The sequence below is a fragment of the Macaca nemestrina genome, chromosome 5 (assembly GCF_043159975.1).
Source record: "Macaca nemestrina isolate mMacNem1 chromosome 5, mMacNem.hap1, whole genome shotgun sequence".
NCBI lineage: Eukaryota > Metazoa > Chordata > Mammalia > Primates > Cercopithecidae > Macaca > Macaca nemestrina.
In genome coordinates this window covers 109,619,144-109,634,039 of record NC_092129.1, presented here as the reverse complement: position 1 = coordinate 109,634,039, position 14,896 = coordinate 109,619,144, and the positions used below count along the sequence as shown (strand labels likewise).

Genomic DNA, 14,896 nt, shown 5'->3' with positions numbered 1-14,896 from the left:
GGTGTCTGGGACCTAATCAGTTTTGGTTTAATGATAGCTTCTGATATTAATCCAATATGACTTTTTCTTTTTTATTTCAAGAAACTTTTCAGTATCCCTTTTTATCGCAGAAGTCCTACCAACAATCTAATGCTTTACATTGTGCACATGAAGAACATCACTGAAGTGTTTATTAACAGACTTTGGGCAAGAAAATGATGTGGTTGACTGAAAAAAGTACTAGTTTTAGAATACATTTGCAAACTAGGCAACGGGGTAAATTGTTAAGTCTTTCTGAGACTCATTTTGCTCCTTGAAAAAGTGATATAGTATCAATCATTGGAATTGTAGTAATAATTAAATGAATAACTCTTATTGTATAGTAATAAATAATCCTATTTTTTTTGAAAGAATGACCACTGCTTGATATAATTACCATTTCATTATACTAAACATGCCAAAAAATATACTTGCCTTCTTCCCCACCAGCCACTCCAACCACCAAATGCTATGGAATCTATACTCTATATTCGTGGTGATTATCCTGTTCAGTGACATTTGCTTTGAAGTGGGGTTGAATTTGTTTTGGTCTGTGTTTTACCAGTTTATTTTTATTTTAAATAAAAAAGCTCACTTACATTTCTCAGACATTAGGTTTCATTAATGCTTACCTGTAAAACAATATTGTGTTATCACACTTTAGGAAATAAGGAACTCAAATGATTACAGCACAAATACAGAAGCTGATCATCTTACGTACAGATGATTAGAGATGTTGCTTAAGCACTTCTACGTACTACAGCTCATCATTTTGGTAAGGGCACATATAAAGGCCATATTTGGAGTAACTCAAAGTAAAAATTATATGACTTGAAGGACAATCTCGTAGAAGCTCCGCGACTTACAGACAATACAACACAACCAGGGGTTCATGACATATGTCTATAGTCCTGAGTTCTGTAGAACAATTTGTTCTCAGGCTTGTCATTTTCTGCCTTGTTATAGATATTATCCATCTATTTGGATTCTAGCTCTTTTTCATAAATACATTTGTGCTGAAGGGGAAATTGTTAGAAAAACATGAGGGAAAAACAATGTCAATAAAATGCATGCCTTATAAAAATAATTTTTTAAATAGATATTCTGTGGATATTTACCTGGATCAGTTATTTCTAAGGTTATCTTCAACTAAAGATTTAAAGAGAAAAAACAAAAAGAATTTCTTATTTATTTTTAAAAGTACTGTCAGCAGGCTATGACATGGGACTGAATTTACCCTGGAAAATGTTGACTATAGGAGGATACCTAAGCATGAGAATAGCTTTTGCAATTTTACTATGCAGAATATTTCCTAAGCATTGGATTCCTCAGTCCTTATGTTTTGGACTCAAACTGATGATTATTTAACAGAAGAAAACCATTTTTCTTGAAATGGTAACTGATGATTATTTAACAGAATAAAACCATTTTTCCTTGGAATGGTTTTGCACAGTTAGAAATATAATGTGTTCGTCCGGGCCCGGTGACTCACGCCTCTAATCCCAGTACTTTGAGAGACCGAGACGGGCAGATCACGAGGTCAGGAGTTAGAGACCATCCTGGCTAACACGGTGAAACCCCGTCTCTACTAAAATTACAAAAAAATTAGCCGGCATGGTGGTGGGCGCCTGTAGTCCCAGCTACTCAGGAGGCTGAAGCAGGAGAATGGCGTGAACCCTGGAGGCGGAGCTTGCAGTGAGCCGAGATTGCGCCACTGCACTCCAGTCTGGGCGACAGAGTGAGACGCTGTCTCAGAAAACAAAACAAAACAAAACAAAAAACTATATATATACACACACACATATATACACACACATATATACATACATATGTGTGTGTATATATGTATATATGTGTATATATGTGTGTGTGTGTATATATATGTAATGTATTCTCCATCTTCCCCTAAGCATTAAACAGTACTCACTGATAGATACAGAATGTCAAGCCAGATTAACTACTAACTGTTTAGGCTTAATAGCTCTTTTATTTTCATGGTAATTATCATTGGTTGGACATTAGTGTATATAAGGTATACATGAAGTTTCAAACTAACTATAGGGCTACATTAGCTTCAGTGTCCCTCTAAGTGAGAGAGGGAAAAAAAAAGTCAAGTGAAAAATGTATGAATGTAATAGCCTATAGAACCCCATGACCTTTATTAAATGACCTGAAATTTTATAGGAGCTACTTTATGGGTGATTGGATGCAGTCTTCTAAATAAAACACGATGTAGATAATTGATTTAGAAAAACATGACACTGGATACAGAAGGAGAGATCTATTAGAAAAAATGTATTAAAATTGAAAGATATATGTTCGATTAAGAGAAGTAGAAACAAAAGATTTAAAAATATGAAATTGAAATGAAATGAGATGATGAACATTTGCTAATAACCCTGGGTGTGGCAGTGCAACCTGTAATCTCAGAACTTTGAGAGGCCAAGGTGGGAGGCTCTCTTGAAGACCATTCGAGGTAATGTATTGAGACTTACTCTCTACAAAAATAAAGAAAATTAGCCAGGAGTGGTGGTGCATGACTGTAGTCCCAGCTACAGGAGGATCACGGGAACCTAGAAGGTCAAAGCTGCAGTGAGCTATGATTATACCACTGCACTCTGGGCTAGGTAATAGACCAAGACCCTGTCTCGAAAAAAAGTTTATTAATAAAATATGGAAACAGAAGTTATAAAATGCCAATAGCATGATTACCTAAAACAAATGCTTAAAACACTTGCAAAGCAGCTTTCATATAGAGGGCAACAATTATTTATTGAATTAATAAATTAATGCCTAAACCCATCTACCCTAAGACACACTTGAAATCACCATTTCTGGAAACCCTTGAAAGGATATGAACAGACATTTCTCAAAAGAAGACATGCATATAGCCAACAGACACATGAAAAAATGCTCGTCATCACTGGCCATCAGAGAAATGCAAATCAAAACCACAATGAGATACCATCTCACACCAGTTCGAATGACAATCATTAAAAAGTCAGAAAACAACAGGTGCTGGAGAGGATGTGGAGAAATAAGAACACTTTTACACTGTTGGTGGGATTGTAAACTAGTTCGACCATTATGGAAAACAGTATGGCGATTCCTCAAGGATCTAGAACTAGAAGTACCATATGACCCAGCCATCCCATTACTGGGGATATACCAGAAGGATTATAAATCATGCTGCTATAAAGACACATGCCCATGTATGTTCACTGGGGCACTATTCACAATAGCAAAGACTTGGAATCAACCCAAATGTCCATCAGTGACAGACTGGATTAAGAAAATGTGGCACATATACACCATGGAATGCTATGCAGCCATAAAAAAGGATGAGTTTGTGTCCTTTGTAGGGACATGGATGCAGCTGGAAACCATCATTCTCAGCAAACTATCGCAAGAACAGAAAACTAAACACCGCATGTTCTCACTCATAGGTGGGAACTGAACAATGAGATCACTTGGACTCGGGAAGGGGAACATCACACACCGGGGCCTATCATGGGGAGGGGGGAGAGGGGAGGGATTGCATTGGGAGTTATACCTGATGTAAATGACGAGTTGATGGGTGCTGATGAGTTGATGGGTGCAGCACACCAACATGGCACAGGTATACATATGTAACAAACCTGCACGTTATGCACATGTACCCTAGAACTTAATAATAAAAAAAAGAAAATAATAAATGAATACATGCTCAATTTGTTGAATTTCTACAATGTATCTTCAAATATGCTAGATATATTTATTACATGCATTATCCCTACAGTAATCGTATCAGGTAAGAATTTTTACTCCATTTGACAGATGCACAAACTGAGATTCAGAGATTGAATGTAACTTGCTCAATGTTATACAAATAAGAAATGAATAAGCCAGGATTTCAGCCTAGTCTGGCTGACTCCAAAACCTAAGCTCTTAACATTTCTGCTACATGCACCTCTACATTCAGGAAGAAAGAAAAGATAATAGTTAAACTTAAAGCTCATAGACAATATTCACTAACTTAAAAGACATTTCACAAGCATGAAATACAGAAGCGAATAATCTATGGTCTTGAGTGGTACCAGAGTCAGGCTGAAACAGATGATTATATTTTCAAGTAAATGAATTATGATTTGAAAAAAGGAAATCCTAGGATGTCTTGGAAGCACAGATTAAGGTCACCTGTCCCTGTCTAGGTAAGTTTTTTTGGGTATGAAATCTGAGCTAAATATTTAACAGCATATAAGAGTGAACTCAGTGAAGTCAGAGGTGGGTTTTAAGAGAAGGGAGTAACATTTGTAAGGTTTATTGCAGTCAGGGTGCAGGGAAGAAGCCCAGATACAGGCTAGGGGAGATAATAGACCAAAAGGGATCTTGTTACTGAATTAAGGTTTTTTCCCCTGAGGCAGTGATAAGCTACTGAAGGATTTTAAACAGGAGTCATGTTTTTTTTTTTTTCTTTTGAGAATGACTCTTCTGTCTATAGTGCCATAAATGAAGATAGAACACTGCTGCAACATTCTAGGCAGTCTAGCATGATGATACCTAGACCTGTGGTCTCTGAAGTATGGGGTATATACTCCTGGGATACACAAGGGCGGCTAATGGGCCAGACAAAAAAAGAAACATTAGAACTTCTTTTTATTTTTATTTTATTTCAACCATGTTTTTAATTTTGCATATTTTTATAACATATAAATGTATACACATATAATAATGTTTTGAAATAAAATGTTTAGAGAACACTGTTTTAAAAGAGATGGTCAAATGTAAGTAATGTGTTAGATTTTTGTAGGATTTGGTAGGATTTTATTAAGAGTTAGATAAATGGATGTAAGATAGTGAGTAATATAGGTAAGAGAAAATACAACAAGAGAAACATAAAATGAGTAATTTAATTTTATGATGAATTTGTGGTGCTATAGTTTAAGTAAAAATGCTTAAAAGATAGATCAATCTACTAACACTAAAGTAAAATGATATATTAGCTAGTGCCATAAGTTTTGGAGTCAATGTGATATGGAGGTCAATTGAAACCATGTAAGTGAATGAAATCAGCAAAGGAGTCTAGGGAAGGTGAATAAAAATGATAACCTGGCCCAGAACCCCAGGAACACTGACACTTAGAATGAGCACCAGAAAGGCAGAGGAGGCGAATGAAATAGAGGGGCCACAGAGGAAGAATGAAGACTGATGTAGACAGTGGTTTAATGGAAACTGAAGAGAGTACTGATGTTGAACAAATATTGATGTGCAATTCTGCTGAGAGGCTAAGTAGGAGAAGAACTAAAATATATTTTGTGTTTAGGATGTGTAGTGATTGGCAGCCTTTTCAAGAAGCAGCTTCAGTGACATTGTGGGAATGAAAAACATTGTGGGAATTCTAAGGGTGGAATAGAGAATGACAAGTGAGGAAGTGAGGATTAGGAATGATTTCAATAATTTTGGCTGTGAATGTGGATGAGAGAAGACTGGAGTGGGATGAACTATTTAAAACATTAAAATAGGGAAGAAATGCACACATTTAAATGATGCTGATGAAAAAATCACTGACAGTAGCAAAGCAGAGGATACAGGGATCTGTGATTTCTTTCCTGTCTTTATCAATGTCTATCTTGTTCCTTATGGCAGCTCTGAACAAAGGAACTGAGAGGCAAAGTTTTCCCAAAACACAGTCCTAATCATCTGTGAATTGAACATGGAAGAATAGAATGAACAGTAGTTTCAGTCCCCCATGACAATAAGAGTGAAAAACAACCAGAAATACATAGAGGCACAGAGATCAAAATAGGCCTGCATTTTTTAAAAAGGAAACTATCTGCAATGGATTCCTAGAGAGGCTCTCACTTCTCTTCCCCAAGGGTAGCGTCTGCTTCTTGTGAAATTAGCAGAACTGAAGATGCTGAACATTATCCTCTCCATTAAATGTGACTCGTTAAATGTGGGGTGGAATTTGAGGCACCGCTGCCTCAGGTTGGGTTAGGAATTTGAGAGTGGTAGGAGCTGACAACAGGAAAATAACTGCTATTGATCAGAAAATCTTACCTCTAGCCCATTTTGTACATTTCCTAATTTATTGAGGGCTTGATGATATATTTCCATTTTGTCTTATCCCATTTTACTCTGAGAAATAGATTTAATAGAATTGTCTAAAGTTATCCTATTTTTTTTTTTTTACATGCTGCCTCTTTTTCTGAATCTAGGTTTAATTCTTTAACATTTTCCATTGTCGTATTCATGTTTTGTTTGTTTGTTTGTTTTTGGTATAGCATTTGCAACACCTTAGCTAACTAATCAGTTCATAGTACTATTTTTCCTAACTAGTATGTGAATATTACATGAGAAGATGTCATAGTCGGTTGTACTATCCTTGGGCACAGCATATATTCTGACAACTCTTCTAAGTTTAATATTATGAAATGAGTGAGTGAATGAATGGATACTGCATCATGGGAACAATTTTCCTGTTTCTCTAAAATAGGTACTTTTATGGATTATTTTTATACATATAATGTATAAGTGTGGATTTATCATATTACTTACTAAATACTTTTACTTACTTAATACTTATACTTACTAAATGCTTATATGTATCCCTATTTGTCAATGACTGATTTATTCAGCTCATTTGTGGCCATTCTGCTTCAATTCCTGTTCCTGTTTAAGATTAGCTCACTGTGTCAAACCTGGTTCTTTCTCCTGAAGTCACATTTCCAAGTCACGTTTACATAGCTCATTCAGAAAAACTTTCAAGCTTCCAGTTATTCTTCTTCCTAGAGTGGACTCGTTTCCATTTGTCTCTGCAGTGAGTACTTCCAGAACTGGCAAGAATCAGAGAAAAATAATTGAGTTTTGATATATCACTTGCTCAGAGTTATTTAACCATAAAGACTCTTGTGACCGTCATTAAAATAATAATAAAACCTTACCTCTGTTTTAACCCATTGACCCCATCTCCATTCTCTGCTTTATTTTTCTTTGTAGTACTAATCATTTCTTAATCTCCAATCTGATTTACTCCTTTTTGCCAGTTTTAAAAAAATTTTTCCAGGATTCTCTAGAATGACACTTAAATGAGGGTAGATACCTTTATTTATTCACTACTTTGTCAGTGACACATAGAATGTGCATAATAAATGTTTGCTAAATCAATAACGAGCTAACATGGAGATCTGCTTCTTCATCTGTATATTTTTGATAAGGAAAAGTATAGACATAATGAAAGTATAGATAACGAAAGTATAGACATCTCTTATTAGCCAAAACTTTTTCATTCCCAAAAAGAGCAATAGCAAATTTCCAGATAGCAGGAGACTGTATTTCATTATTTTTAATGGAAAAAAATCATAATAAGTTCTAAGCACATCCCAAAATGCCAACCAAGTGTTATTAAAACATTTAAAAATATCAAAGTCATAATCCACAAATGATTTCTGGATAGCATAAAACAGTCAGAATACAACATACCTAATTATTTAACAAGTAATAAAGTGAAGTTACTTCACTGGTGAGTATATTTCTGTGCAGTATACAATATTACTGTGAGTTTTCCTTTCACACTGCAAACGACAAGAACTCCAATGCAAATAAAAAATAAAATAATATGATAAATATAGAAAAGTGACTACCTAAATTGAAACTTGTTAATAGTGCCCTCAGGCATCTGACATAGCAAACAGGAATCTGTTTTAGTATAAACTTCAAAGTAAAGTGTGGAGAACATAATAGTAATAATGTAAAAGGTTTAAACAACTTTAATATACATCATAATCTCATCAGGAGAACAGCAGAGATAAAACTGCAATATGATTGATGTTTTTTCACAAGGAAGAACACCCAATTTAGATGTCTTTGCCGATACACACATGCAATTTTGTTTAGGGACCTTTGGACTTTGATAGTGAAGTTTTGGTAAAAAAAAAAAAAAAAAAAAAAAAAAAAAAAAAAAAAAAAAAAAAAAAAAAAAAAAAATGCAAGTCATTATAGTGAATGAATAGTGAAATTTTTGAATAGCAAGAGCTAATTTTATATATCTCAAAGGGTTTTTGAGCATTAAATGGGATATTCTCTGTAAAGGACTTGAATGTTATGTCTGAAAGTAGGAGAAAGATAGATATGATTGTTGTCACTGAATTCACTATCAATTAATGATATGCCTATTTTTGCTTGTGAACGTTCTCTGTCCCCTGCTCATCAGTGATTTTTTCTAACTCAGCAATCTTCCAATTTGCCAATTTTGGGAAAATGAAATAAAAGAGAGGCCCTAAAACAATCACATAGAAGTGTCATTCTAATCAGTTGTAAGCAAGTAATTGACTATCCTGTAGCTGCAATGATGACTGTTATTCTTTCCAGCTGCTCTTAATAGGACTCTTATATCGATTTGTCTGGTGTCCAAAATAATTTTCCAAAAGTGTTACCCTAGGGCCTGGGAGCCAGTTATGTTGTTAGCATCTGGTTTTAACATTTTGGGAAGGACTGATATCCTGTTCTGCCTATTTTAAGTCCATCCACGTTATTTGAGATGCCGGGTCTCTAGTAGGTTTATGTATCCAGTATTGCACTTATGAAATTATATATTTATTTTGAAATTAAATAAATATTGTATATGAAATATGGCTGGAAAACTGATGCTGGATTTGTAGATTCTGTTAGTGTCACTGTGGAACTACCTTGCATATCTAGCTTGGTTGATAATGACCAACAAGAACAAAAAAATAGAGTAAAATATGAGTCTCCCATGCTACCTGATAGTAAAATTTTATTTTTCTTTTAGAAAACATTATCTACAAGTCAACTAGAAAAATAAGTCTCTGGTTAAATAGCTAAATGGTTTATTTCCCTTTGCATGGAAAATCTCTGTAGTAGTCTACATAATTTAATAAAGGGGTACCTTATTAACCTAAAAAGTTAACTGAAAGAGATACCTGTTAGTCTCATTCTCTACATTACCAATGACTTAAAAAAATACTATTCACCCACAACAGTATCACTAATTAAAGCCAGAATTTGTATTCATATTACCATTTTAGCTTCATATGCACAGCTTTAGTTTAGTTTGTTTCTTTTTAAAATTGTCCTGTGCAATTTGGAGCTCAAGAATATGTATTTTGAATTTCCAGGTTAAATAAACAGCATTTGCTCTCATCCTGGTAAACAAGCTTGAATGCAATTTGGAAGAGAAGTAGAATGCTAAGCAATAAAGAGCTAAAATGCAAACATACTGAGTAGATTAGGGAAATACAAGTTTCTCCTATGAAAAAACTAATTGCTTTTTATTGATAGTGGATTAATTAATATGCATATGATTTAACTATATCTTAATTAGTTCACTCATTTAACAAATATTCATTTAATACTTTTACAATTTCAAACACTTTACTAGCACAAATTAATTTGCATAATAACGAGAAGAAATACACAAAAAATTATAAGGAAAACTCAAAGACTAAGATTAATATGCGCTACTATTCAATAGAGTTATGGACTAGAAGCTGGGAAATTCTCCATGATTCCAAAGACAGATGGAAGACCACAGAAGTCTTTTTTCATGTAAGCAATATATCTTCAGCCTTATTTAACAGAGACAGTAAAAATCACTGAGAATACATAGAGAAGGCTTAAGAATTAAAGAGGAAAATGAAACAAGAGTGAAAATCAGTAAAAAAGAAATGAAAGATGCAAAAGAGATGTACAACAAAGCAAAGTTGGTGTTTCATAAAAACACTAGTAGAAAAGACAAACCTCTGTTGTGATTAAAACAGAAATGAAAGAAGACACAGATAAATATTGTGAATAAAAGGAAGGCATACATACAATAGCAATTACAATGATAAGACAAATACTATAAAATATAGCAATAATTTTGAAAATTTTAAAAAATATATTGTCTAAAAACCTGCAATTATGAGAATTGGCTCATGATGAAATAAAAACATTAATAGTTCTATGTCTGTCAAAGCAATTAAAGCACTTGTTAAAAATATTATTCCTCGAAGAAAATACCAGCCCATGATGATTTTACAAGTTATAAAAAATAAGAAACTGAAAAAAAAAAAAGATAAGAAACTGTACCAATTTTCTTTCTTTTTTTTTGTGGTAAGAATGTTTAACATGAGATCTTGTATTATTTTCCTGATTTTGTTTAGCTCTCTCTCTGTATTATTTGTAACTCACTAAACTTTTTAAGGTGATTATTTTGAATTATTTGTCAGACAATTCATAAATCGGCATTTCTTTGGGGTCAGTTATTAAATATTTACTTTTATTATTTGTTCTTTTAATTCTGTTGTTTTCCTGATTCTCCATGTTTATTGTAGTTTGCATTGGTGTCTGGTCATGTAAAGAAACAGCTACCTCTCCCAATCTTTACAGACTGGCTTTGGCAGGAAAATATTTTCCTCAGTCTGCCCATTTAGAGATTCTGGGATCCTCTCAAACCTTGTCTATGGATGTATTATCTCTGGAGTTATATGTACCATGGACCAAGACATTGGAGGCATGTTCCACTCCTCTCCCCTCCTTTCTTGTGGAGAAGCCTTATGTTCTGTGCCTCTCCAATCTCTCCCAATCTTTCTGAGCCATGCTAGGCATATCAGGTACCTTGCCCCTTTTTCTTTGCTTTTAGCTGCCACTCCCCCCCGCCCCCACCCCCACCCCCAACTGCCAAACTGTGAAAGTTCCACCAGTGCTCCAGGTAAAGTGAAACAGAAACCAGCCCTCAGGAAGCACACTGAAAGCAGGGACATTGGAAAAACCCTCCGCACTTCTCTTGCTCCTAAGAGAGTAGCTTCCATTTCTGCGTCTCCTTTTAATCTTCCAGAGCTTTGATAGCCACAGGAACCTTCCCATCATTTTTTCTTTATTCTTAACTGCTCGCAGACATCTGAACTATACTTGTTCAATCAGCACTTCATCCCAATTTTTAATCAAATTTTCTAAACAACAAAGAAGCAGAAAAGTTATTTGCCCCATTCTCCAATTCATTTACTAAAATCAAAATTATTAGGAGAAAAAAATTACATACACATTTTAATCATACATATATAACAAATTCCACAAAGAAAATATTAACATTATTCAATGTGTATGAAAAAAAGATACACTCCAATTATGTTAGGTATATTTTACGTGTAAAGGAACAGTTTTGGTTTACAAAATACATAAATATAATTCATCTTAACATATAAAAAAGAAAAATCATATGATCAACTCAGTTGATGCAGAAAAAGCATTTGATTAAAAAACTAACCACAATTCACAAAAATCATTATTAGAAAATTAGTGTTAGAAGATAACTTTGTTTTCCTGAAAAATTGATTCTATTTTTTAAGTTACACTTTTTATACTAATTGAGAAAAAACAAAAGATTTGGAAATATGGAAATATGCAAAAAAAAATCACATAATCACCACTTCCATTCTATTTTATAGTGGAAGTTCTAGGAAAACATGACAAATTTTTACAATAGATGGTTGAAGAAGAATACTATATTGCTATACATGCCATATTCAGTTATATAGAATATCTTAAAAAACTAAAATTATTAGAAATGATAAGGGTATTTATCAAAGTAATTATGAGATTAATGTATTAGAGAAAATCATATTAAATTTGCCATTATGTGATCCTTTAGACATATAAAAATGGTATATGTTATGGTTCAACCTAATACAAAGCCTATTGAATATCTTTTTTTTTTTCTTTTTTTTTCTTTGGGCCAGAGTCTGGCTCTGTCGCCCAGGCTGGAGTGCAGTGGCCGGATCTCAGCTCACTGCAAGCTCCGCCTCCCGGGTTTACGCCATTCTCCTGGCTCAGCCTCCCAAGTAGCTGGGACTACAGGCGCCCGCCACCTCGCCCAGCTAGTTTTTTTTGTAATTTTTAGTGGAGACGGGGTTTCACTGTGTTAGCTAGGATGGTCTCGATCTCCTGACCTCGTGATCCGCCCGTCTCGGCCTCCCAAAGTGCTGGGATTACAGGCTTGAGCCACGGCGCCCGGCTAACCTGTTGAATTTCTAAATACCAAAAGCAAACAATAAGAAACATGTTTTGTCTGTGACATTATTATAGTATTAATAATATCAAGTATCTATAAGTAAAGCTGACAAAAAGTGTGAAATTCTGTTGTTTGATAGCAAAGATACCTAAATAAGTAAGAACTTATGTCATGGTTATAAATAAGAAGGATTCATGCTATGAAGTTCCTAATTTTCCCAATTGATCTATAGACTCAATAAAATCCCAATTAAAGGTTGTGAGAAAAAATTAATGCAAATCTAATTACAGGGCGTTACAAGAAACTTTATTAGATGATTCTAAAAATTTCTGTGGTAGAGTAAGTAAGCAGACAAGAAGAGCCAGGATATTTCTAAAGAACTACAAGGAGCAAGGAATTATCCTACCAAGTTTCAGGATTTATGAAATGATTTTCATTAAAATACTGTGGTACTAATCCATACATTAAAAAATATTTGTAACCAGTGCAGTAGAATTAGGTAAGTGGAATACACCTATGCATTTATGAATATTGATATATGACAGAAGTAGCATTGTAGATCATAGGAGAAAGTAAAACTGATCAATACATGGACTGGAAAATTAGCTGTCTGTATTTTAAAAGGTTACATTGAACTCCTACCTCAAACCATACACAAAAGTAAATTCTAGATGGATTAAATACTTAAATTTCAAAAACAATGATTAAAAATAAAGGTAGATATTTTTAAAATCTTGGGGTAGGAAATATTTTCTTAAAATAAAAAAACACTTAAAGAAAATATTGATAAATATTGCTATGTTAAAAGTAAGAAGATTTATCAGGGCATCATTTGTGTAAGTGACAAGATTATATAAATTAGAAAAGGGTATTCTTGTTACATAGGACCAACAACATATTAGTATCAAGAATAGCTAAAGAACTTCTACCAACCAATAAATAAAGCACAAACAACCCAATTTAAAAAATAAACAAAATATATGCAAAAGCATTTCACTGAAGAGGAAATACATGCCGTCAATAAATATACGAAGAGGTGTTCAACATCCTTAGTGATCAAGGAAATGCAAAGCAAGACAATATCGATATTAATTTTTACACTCATTTGATTGGCAATGTTAAAAGCAATATCAAAAGATGTGTGTTCACCAGCTGTCTTATACCTTGTTGGTGGGAGGTTTAAATGGTGCAATGAATTTTGCAAATGGTTTGGCATTATCCCTTAAAATTTAATAATCACATACTGTATGACACAAAAGAATCTATAAACATGTATTCAATAGGAAATGTACAATAGGAAACTGTGCCAGAATGTTCATAGTTACATATTTCACAGTGGTTCAGAGGCCCAGCAAATGGAGACAGGATGGGTGAGCTATTCACCTAGTTTAGTTTTCTGGTATCATGGCAGACAGGGTGTGAAATATTTAAAGGTTGACAGATGATGATCTTGCTCTCTGGGACTTGTAATTTTTACAGAAATATAAATATTAGTAGAAAAAGTCCAAAGTGATGAAATTCAAATGATCTAATTTTGATGTTCTGATTTTCCTAAGCTATGGCTTAAGTAAAATCATATTAAAATTTGTGGTCTTAATGTAATCACCTAGAATACCTAGAATGTATCACCTAGAACAGTACCCTGGCACATGGTAGGTGTCCAGTAAACATTTGTTAGATGAATAAATGGTATTTATCAAATTACTAAAATTATGCATATTTAGAATACTAAATTTAAGTAGCGTATTAAAATATAATCTATAAAGTATTAAAATACTGAAAAATGAAAATGTTTGCCCAAAACTCTCTTTGGAGATGGTATTGACAATGACAATCAGGAAAAATGGCATATAGGAGGCAGAACTCTATCCTACTCAGACAGATAGAGCAGCATGAGGAGACTTACATCATAAATTTTGCTGCAAGAACTACTGTAGGGACATACCAGGAAAGCTACGATAATCCACAGACCGTTTGAAGGAAGCTGCTTGCTGCAACAGGCTCTGTGACATGGCTGAAAAACTGTGAGTACTCAAAGGGTGAGAGGGGGAATGTCCATCCCCGAATACACATCCTCACTGGGGAACCTGAAGGTCCAGGTTCCCCTGGGGTAGAGGAAGCAGCATCAAGAGCCCTGTGGACATTCTTGGTTCCAGGAATCCATTCTTGACTTTGTCTTTCAGGGGTTCTTGGGGAGGAAAACGTGGCAGGTGGGGAGGTGTGAAACCTGAAAGGTCTCCTTGCATTCTCAGTGGGGAGGCTTATAGCCTGAGGAAAGGTCTCAGGCCTGCTCACCAGCTGCGTGGAAACAAACTTGGTGCTGTTGAGGGGAGACATAGTGGGAGTGAGACTGGCCTTTTGGGCTGCCTGGGAGCTGGGTGAGACCTGTCACTGCTGGCTTTCCCTCACTTCCCTGGCAACCTGTATGATGCATCAGAGGAGGTCATAATTCCCCTGGGAACATAACTCCATCAGCCTGAGAACCACACCCAATCCTCCACAGCAGCAGCAAACCCTGCCCAAGGAGAGTCTGAGCTCAGACACCCTGCCCCCACCTGATGGTCTTCCTTGCCTACCCTGGTGGCCAAAGACAAAGGACATGATCTCTTGGGAGCTCTATGGCCCCACCCACTGCCTGAGAAACCTGAATACTTATTTAGGGCACCCTAGGACAAGATTGTATCCTCCCTTACAAGACCACAGCTGATACTCTCTTGAAAGCACCACCTCTGAGCTGTAGGCCAAGCAACAGAAAGCCAATGCACTAAACAAAAATACAACCAAGGACCTTCACAGAGTCAACTTCACTTCCCTGCTGCCTTCACTAGAGCAGGTGCTGGTATGCATGGCTGACAAACCTGAAGAGAGATTGCATCACAGGACTCCTTG

At 35.0% G+C, this 14,896-nt stretch overlaps 1 long non-coding RNA gene across 3 annotated transcripts in view; it reads right to left on the bottom strand.

Moving 5' to 3' along the window:
* LOC139363367 (uncharacterized) overlaps positions 1-14,170 on the bottom strand; it is a 107,204-nt gene extending 93,034 nt beyond the window's left edge. The window contains exons 1-2 of one of the 3 annotated variants that reach the window (XR_011623613.1): positions 13,914-14,170; positions 6,699-6,833 (exon numbers count right to left, since the gene is read on the bottom strand). This is a non-coding gene — a long non-coding RNA (uncharacterized lncRNA). Of the gene's footprint in view, positions 1-6,589; positions 6,834-13,913 lie in introns of all 3 variants that reach the window. The other 2 variants (XR_011623612.1, XR_011623611.1) reach the window with 2 other exon arrangements.
* Between the last annotated feature and the right edge of the window lie 726 nt (positions 14,171-14,896).